This window comes from Abramis brama (assembly GCF_963993115.1).
Source record: "Abramis brama genome assembly, chromosome: 13".
Taxonomy (NCBI): domain Eukaryota; kingdom Metazoa; phylum Chordata; class Actinopteri; order Cypriniformes; family Leuciscidae; genus Abramis; species Abramis brama.
This window is the reverse complement of record NC_139975.1, coordinates 21095194-21103038: the sequence shown is the minus strand read 5'-3', so window position 1 is coordinate 21103038 and position 7845 is coordinate 21095194.

The following is a 7845-nucleotide window of genomic DNA, read 5'->3' as shown; positions in this document are numbered from 1 at the left end:
AGATAGACACATGATTGACTTTACCTGCTTCTTTGCATCAACATGAGAAATAATACTAAACTTCTAGCTTCAGCTTGGTCACGGGCCTGCCACATGTTGTAGGCTATTTTTGGCGAAAAAGTTAAGGAGTGGGGAAGACGTGAACATAAGCCAGTGACATCACTATATGAAGAACACTGTCCCAATAAATATTATTCAGCTCGTGCAGACATTTTATTGCTCTGTCATTTTAATATTTGCTTAGGCTAATATTTGCTTTGATACATTTACATTTTAATAGCAATTAATTTATCTGCAATCAAGTTGCTAGGCCAATCAATAGGCTAGGCCTATATTGTGCTGATTTGGCTATTTCTCCACATGCTTTTTTTTTGTCAAGTTTTGTCTCCTGAAATCACTGCGATTTGAATGAAAATTTATTCAATACCATTACACCTGTCAGAATGTGCGATTCAAATGAAAAGTTTGCTTTCGTGCGCGTGGAGATTCTCACAACTATCCTCGTCTCTGGACCGATCTGCCTTATACACTGAGCCTGCTGCAGGGGCAGAAATGCATTTTACCTACATGAAGACATCAGACTTAAAACTAAAACTATTGTGAATTATAAATCATATTTTATAAGTGCTTTTCGTGACCCAATCGATCGAAGTACACTGTAACAACGCCAATTAATAAAATGTTGGAAGAGCAAAAATATTTAAGTTGAACCAAAATTCATGCTTGGGATTAGTTAAGAAGACATATTATATTAAGTCTGTAAAAATATATTTGAATAAAATAAATAAATAAATAAATAAAAAATTAAATGAAGGGATCTATGCAACTTTAGGATGCTAATGTTGACTGGACTAAATCTAGCCAATATTTGCTAAAAGTATTAAGGCCAGCTATGCTATAAAATATTTTAATGCGTAAAACAGAACATATTTGTTGCTTTATTGTTAAAATGAACATTTATAAACATTTAATAAACATTTGATAATATCAAAACAACATCAAATTGTCGAGGTTTCGTTTTTGCATTATGAGAGCTACAACACTTTAATATATAAAACCTTTATTTTTTAAATCTTTAATAGGCTAGTTGCACGTGGCCGCAATTTTGGATTTCGGATCAGCGAGTGTGTGGGTAGACACTTCCGGTTTCGCATTACGCCCGGTGCAGGGAGCCGGAGAAAGCCGAAAATTATCTTTTATAATTGTTTATAGGATCAATTATCACTTAAAATACTACTAAGATCCATATTACTATTACACGAGCCAATGGCAATTAAATGCACGGATGCATAGTCAGATTAATGAATGAAATATACAACTGTTCACGAACAGAAGATTGTATTTGACTAATGCTGCATAGTGCATACGCATACGCAATGACAATTATGCCTACTGTAAATATAGACAAACAGCTACGATTAGAGTTGTTTGCATAAAATGCACCGTGAGCATTCACATGTTTGCCCTGTGATAGGCTACAATTTATCTCCATAAATACTATTTTCTCAATTCTGCGCATATATTTTCACTTACTTGCATCAATTGCTCGATCAATATTATCATCACATATTTTACATTTACATTTTTAACTGTAGGTACCACAAACAATTTAATATAGGTAAGTTTGTGTATATTTTACACGTAGTACAATACTGTGTGCTGCTTAAACACCAGACAGATAATGATTTATGATCTTTACTCATCTCACTTGCACAAAATAAATGCAGTAATAGAAAGCATAGAAACGCACAGGTGAAATACACTGAAAATTATATGCATTTAAAAATTTGGTCAGGTTGAAGTTATCCCTCCGGATCTTCCGCATCCACTCAGTCCGTACCGCAGCGTCAACAGGGAATGCATGAAAGCTGACTTCTCTGTTGTAACGTGACGAACTGGTACATAACGGCACACAACGATGAAGTGCTGAGGCTGTCACCCTCTGAAAGGCAAGTCACCTCTCTTGAATCCTAAAAACACTCATTGTGAAAAAATATCTCTGTGGTAATGGAACTCGGTAGCTGTTGTCTCTCGCTCTTGCGGTCTCCCGCTCTCGCTGTCAGATCAACGGAAGTTTTCACCGGAAGTACTGGCCCACACACTCAAGTTCGAACGTCAACGGTCGCCATATTGTGCACGGAGCGAATTTAAGCCGTCTATTTTTTGTAATAAATACAAAATAAAAGCGCATCGCTACATTTATAGAGAATGGAAGGATCTGGATTATGGCTCGTTTGACTTCGCGGAAGGATACAGCTCATTTGACTTCGCGGGTTTTACAAGACAGCGGCTGCCGTACTGCGGGAGACATTTTGTCAAGGTCATCCTTAACTTCAGGTAAGTGGCACTGAATAAATGATCAATTTTAGACCTAATAACGACAAAAATGTACAACATATTCGATGTTTTTGTGTTGTTACGTCCTGAGACGTATTTGTGATTGGTATTTAGAAATGTTTAATAGTTAAGTTATGTCCGAGAGAAAGTTAAGTGTAACCTTAGGTCAAGTTCACCCGGCCGTTACGGAATATGTACAATTTTAAAATATGTTCAGTTTTATTGACAAAAACTTATTATGTACAAAGTAAACATATTTGTTGTTTTTGTGTGGATATTTATAGGCGTTAGGTTAGTGGTTAGGCTACATTTAAAACCGTAAAACGTTAGCTAAGGGAACGTGGTATATTACGTTACCTCGTTTAATTCATAGAACATGTCAAATGTACTACTATAATAGGTTTAATTTCGGTATGTTGTATGATATTTTTTTGTGTGTTTCCGTAACGTAAAGAGTTGATATTAAGAAAACGCTGTCTTTCTCTCATTATAGTCCATGTAAAGTCAGGCCTACTTTTATGGATGCAAGGAACTGAAATTAATTACTAATTTCATTTCATTTAATTAATTTAATTAGTTAAACACATTAATATGCTATTTTAGGGTAACGTGAGCGTGATGAATGCGGTTAAGATTTGTGAAAACGTTTGCAATTGTCCCGTGAAGAGACCGACATAAACCTGAATATCTAACGTTCCAGGCAGCTACGATAAAATGGCGCTCAATTTGAAACAGCATTTTGACCTCTTGAGGAAGGCATTTCACAAGGCCGTTATCAGTGGGTGTCTCAAGCTTCCTAGGTCGTTAATGAGCTGATACTATTATTTTGTGTACTCAAATTCGTGCACTGGTGGTAAGTGATTTATATTAGTAATCACATAATATTGGATTAGAGTTCTTCAATTTTTGAAACACTTTGTATTGTGTAGCCTAAGTATATTTCAATTATAAATACGTTACAATATGGAGTAAAATTAGTTGCAACTCCTGTTTCATCACAAATGTAAGGAAATAGGCCTAACTAATATAGTTATGTCAAATTATTTAATAAGCGTCATTTTATTTTTTGTGATCAATTGTACTTTTATTTCTCCATCAGGGTGTGGCCAAAGTGATGCTCTGTTGTCATTGCAAGTTTTCAGACAAAAGCCAGTCAATTCTCCTACAGCACTATCTACTGAAACTCTGGCACCTGACCAGAAAACTCCACTGTATTTACATACATTGTGTGTGTACGTTTAAAAAATCAAACCAACACTTTGAAGAGAGAAATTGAGTGAACGTAAAAATTATGTGGAACTAGTTTCTAGTAATGTGTCGCTTAGAAGATCTATGGAAGTAAAATAATGTCAAATGTTTTTGAAACAAAAAGCCTGTTGAATTGCACTACTTGAAAAAAAAATAGCCATTGCATTAACCATGCTTGCATTTTAATGCATTGTATTTTTAGGGCTTGCATTTTTATGGGCTGAAATTCAACATGGTTGTATATTTAAGCTGTGAATATTTCAGTTAAAAACATTTCAAACACATTTCCATTATTATAAATTCAATAATCCATATTCACCTTTCATATTTCACTTCCAAAATATTCAAACTGTTTAAAAATACAATCTATAATATTCAACAGGCAATTTTCGGTCCGTTATATTTCGCTTTGCAAATTCGCTTCCACAAATTCAGTGGTTCAAATTCGACAGTAAATTCAACGGAACTGCAGGAAAAGCAATAGATTACCGAGCATACTCTCCATCTGCTGTTAGTCGATCTCACCAGCAGGAGGTGCAAAAGCGCGTGTTGTTGACGAAGACCAGCAACAGTTAGAGCAAGCCATTCATTCATAACTCATTTAACACCAATGCAAGTGTATTTGTGATTATTATGACGGCGGTTTTATGTTAAATTCAGTGTCTTCATGGTTACTTTTCCTGTGTAGCCTACATGCATCTTTCTCTACCGTGAACAAGATTATAATGTTATTCCCCGATGCGGATATACAGATCCAATGTTACATTTGAGGTTGACATATATTTCTCTTGATTGTTTAGTTGCCTTAACTTTATATTGTGGCGATGTGCTGCATGCAGTCTATTAGGGTTTCCCTCAATACTTCAGGATTCCCCTGCTGGACATATACAACGCTTAACGTAGCTTAATGGACTACTGTGATGTAAAAGACCAAACTCGCAGGCAAGCAGATGGACTCAGAATAACGCACAAAGTTTAATGCTAAACGTTTCCCAGTGATAGGCTGGCATAAAGATGGTTTGACGTTGGACATTCGCACATTTAGGGACCATCTCTAAAGTGTATACGACTTTGGTATACACGTTTCTAACTTCAATAGCATTTGAATAGAACGACTTACAGTCATAAAAACAACTGTAAAGTGTTCATGTAGGTGTCAGGCATAATGCGCACCCTTTGGATTTTTGATATTTATTCAAATAAATTAAAGTTTGCTATTGAAGTTAGAAACGTGTATGTCAATGTTGTATGCAACTTTTGAGACGGTCCCTAGATGTGCGAATGTCCAATGTCAAGCCAATTTTACATTAGGCTACATTTAGTCATTTATTTAGCAGACGCTTTTATCCAAAGCGATTTACAGTTAAACTAACAATAGGAGGACAACAATATGCAAGTGCTATGACTCTTCCCAGTTTAAGCTAATACACGTAGGTATAGTCTACTATACATGTACATATATATATATATATATATATATATATATATATATATATATATATATATATATATATATATATAGTTAATATTCTTAATCCATCTAGCCTATATATTAGCCTACATCCTACATCCCCAATAAGGTGTGAGTTTGGACTTTTATATCACTGTATTAGTCCATAAGCTACGTTAAGCGTTTTGTCCCGACGGAAGGGGAATCCTTGAGTATGAGGTATTGAGGGAAACCGATAAATAATCCTGCTCATGGTAGAGTAAGCTGATAACTTGTAGGCTACACAGGGAAAGTAACAATGAAGTTATTGAATGAAACATAAACACAGCTTTTGTGTCTTTATAATCTTTTCCGCATATATACTGACACAATCATTTTCATTTTATGAATGAATGGCTTGCTCTAACTGTTGCTGGTCTTCGTCAACAACACGCGCTTTTGCACCACCTGCTGGTGAGGTTGACTAACAGCAGATGGAGAGTATGCTCGGCAATCTACTGCTTTTCCTGCAGTTCCTGGATGTCAATGTTGAATTTACTGTCGAATTTGAACCACTGAATTTGTGGAAGCGAATTTGCAAAGCGAAATAAAATGGACCGAAAATTGCCTGTTGAATATTATTGGTTGTATTTTTAAACAGTTTGAATATTTTGGAAGTGAAATATGAAAGGTGAATATGGATTATTGAATTTTTAATAATGAAAATGTGTTTGAAATGTTTTTAATTGAAATATTCACAGCTTAAATATACAACCATGTTGAATTTCAGCCCATAAAAATGCAAGCCCTAAAAATACAATGCATTAAAATGCAAGCATGGTTAATGCAATGGCTATTTTTTTTCAAGTAGTGCAATTCAACAGGCTTTTTATTTCAAAAACATTTGACATTATTTTACTTCCATAAAGATCCAATGTGAAGACGCATCACAAAGCGCTCATCTAACGTTAAATCATGCCATTTGTATTGACTTGCTGTCTGAGGAAGTTGTCATAGTTGGTTAAATGAAGTCTGATGGTTTGAAATTAACACCCGCCAACCCGCCAAATGCGGCTTAAAATGAACTTTGGCGGGTAACGCTGTCAAATCACTGGCCAATTTGGCATGTTATTATGTTTACTCACTTTGCTGGGGAAATTCGTGTAAGCCAAATCTGCGCGGATTTTGCGCAAATACTCGTGAGTCATCATGATATATTAAATACAGCGTATTGCGCAGAATCTGCGCATTTCTGGCTTACTTGAACACACGTGTCACTACACAACAAATAACAGTGCGCTTGTTCACTTGCATTGAAGCAATAGCGTAGATTAAAAAGCATTTGGTTAACAGAAAATACATTGATATTTTACAACATCCTACATGTTCTTTGTACTGTATTGATCTGTCCACCTAAAACACATTTTTGGTAAAAAAAAGATGAGAATGATATGAGGAAGGGTGGAGATATCTGGATGACAGGATTTTGTTTGAATAAGATATAAAACCGTTAACTGTCTCTTCTCTTTCTCTGTAGTTTCTCAAATGAGAATAATCGTGATTAATTATCGCGATTATAATTTTGAGCAAAATAATCGTGATTATCAGTTTAACCATTATCGTGCAGCCCTACTGACGTGCGTCTTTTCTGTGGGTCGTGTGTGTGTGTGTTTGTGTGTGTGTAATAGGCAGGACTTACAGCGTGGTCTCTTTAGTCTTGTCGCGCTTGAATGGTTTAAAAGCATTCAGATTAATAAGAGCGTGATCATACAACGCTAGTCAACGGGTGACAGAAAAAAACGGATACTGCGTAATTGCGTTAAATATTTTTAATGCTTTAAACTTTTTTTTTTTTGCGGTGCCGCGGTGGGCAAGTGATGAAACTGGTGTTGCGACTGAACACCGTGTAACACCGACTATCGTAGCGAGCCTCATAATTGAAGCGACACGCTCGTTTTTTTCCAGGCGCAGCGAGATGAAAAAATCTCAACTCTTCAGAATGCCACAAATGCACTGCAGGTCATGTGACAAGAATCAACCAATCAGCTTCGCCCTTTCTGTAACAACATTGAAAGCTCAGTCAACAGGAAGGATGGGGGTGCACCCAAACACTATGGGTGTTTTTCTCTTCTCCGTAAATAAATCTTGTAGCAGAGCTACAGCAAGCGTTTTTCGGTGGTGGGAAATCCATTAGCCACTAAAACTTCTTTGTCATTGTGGAGAGCGCAGTGCATGGTTGCATAGCAACGACAGACGCCACGGGAAAATCAGACCGAATTTTACTATTAATAATAAAAGATAAGCTAAAGTGGATTGTAAATGTCAGTAATTTATCTTTTTTGACTCTTTCTTTTTATAAAAAATGTAAAGTCTGAAATATGTGAGGTTTATCTTTTTATAAAAACCTTTTTTGTCAAAACTTTATTTGAACTTGTACATGTTAGTATATAACATGTTGCAAGACACTTTTAAAATCATTTTTAATGGTATTATTTTAATGTTTATGTAAACAAAAAGTGCATATTGATGCTAATTTTATTTGTTATTTGCTGGTTTTCTACATAAAACTTGGTGAATTGATTTCATTGTGTAGTATTAATACTTTTTGAACAGGATTCTGTGATAACCGTGATAATTTTTGTCACTATAATCATGAAATGAAATGTTCATTCAATTTCATCTCTAGTTATGATCAACCAGGGAACTACACTAACCTTTTCCACTGGTGGCACTTGCGCTACTAACTTTTTCAGTTACTGGCGCAAAACATGATTTGGTCGCACAAATTCTTTATAGTAAGCCGCTCTGGATAATAATGAACAATAATTAAA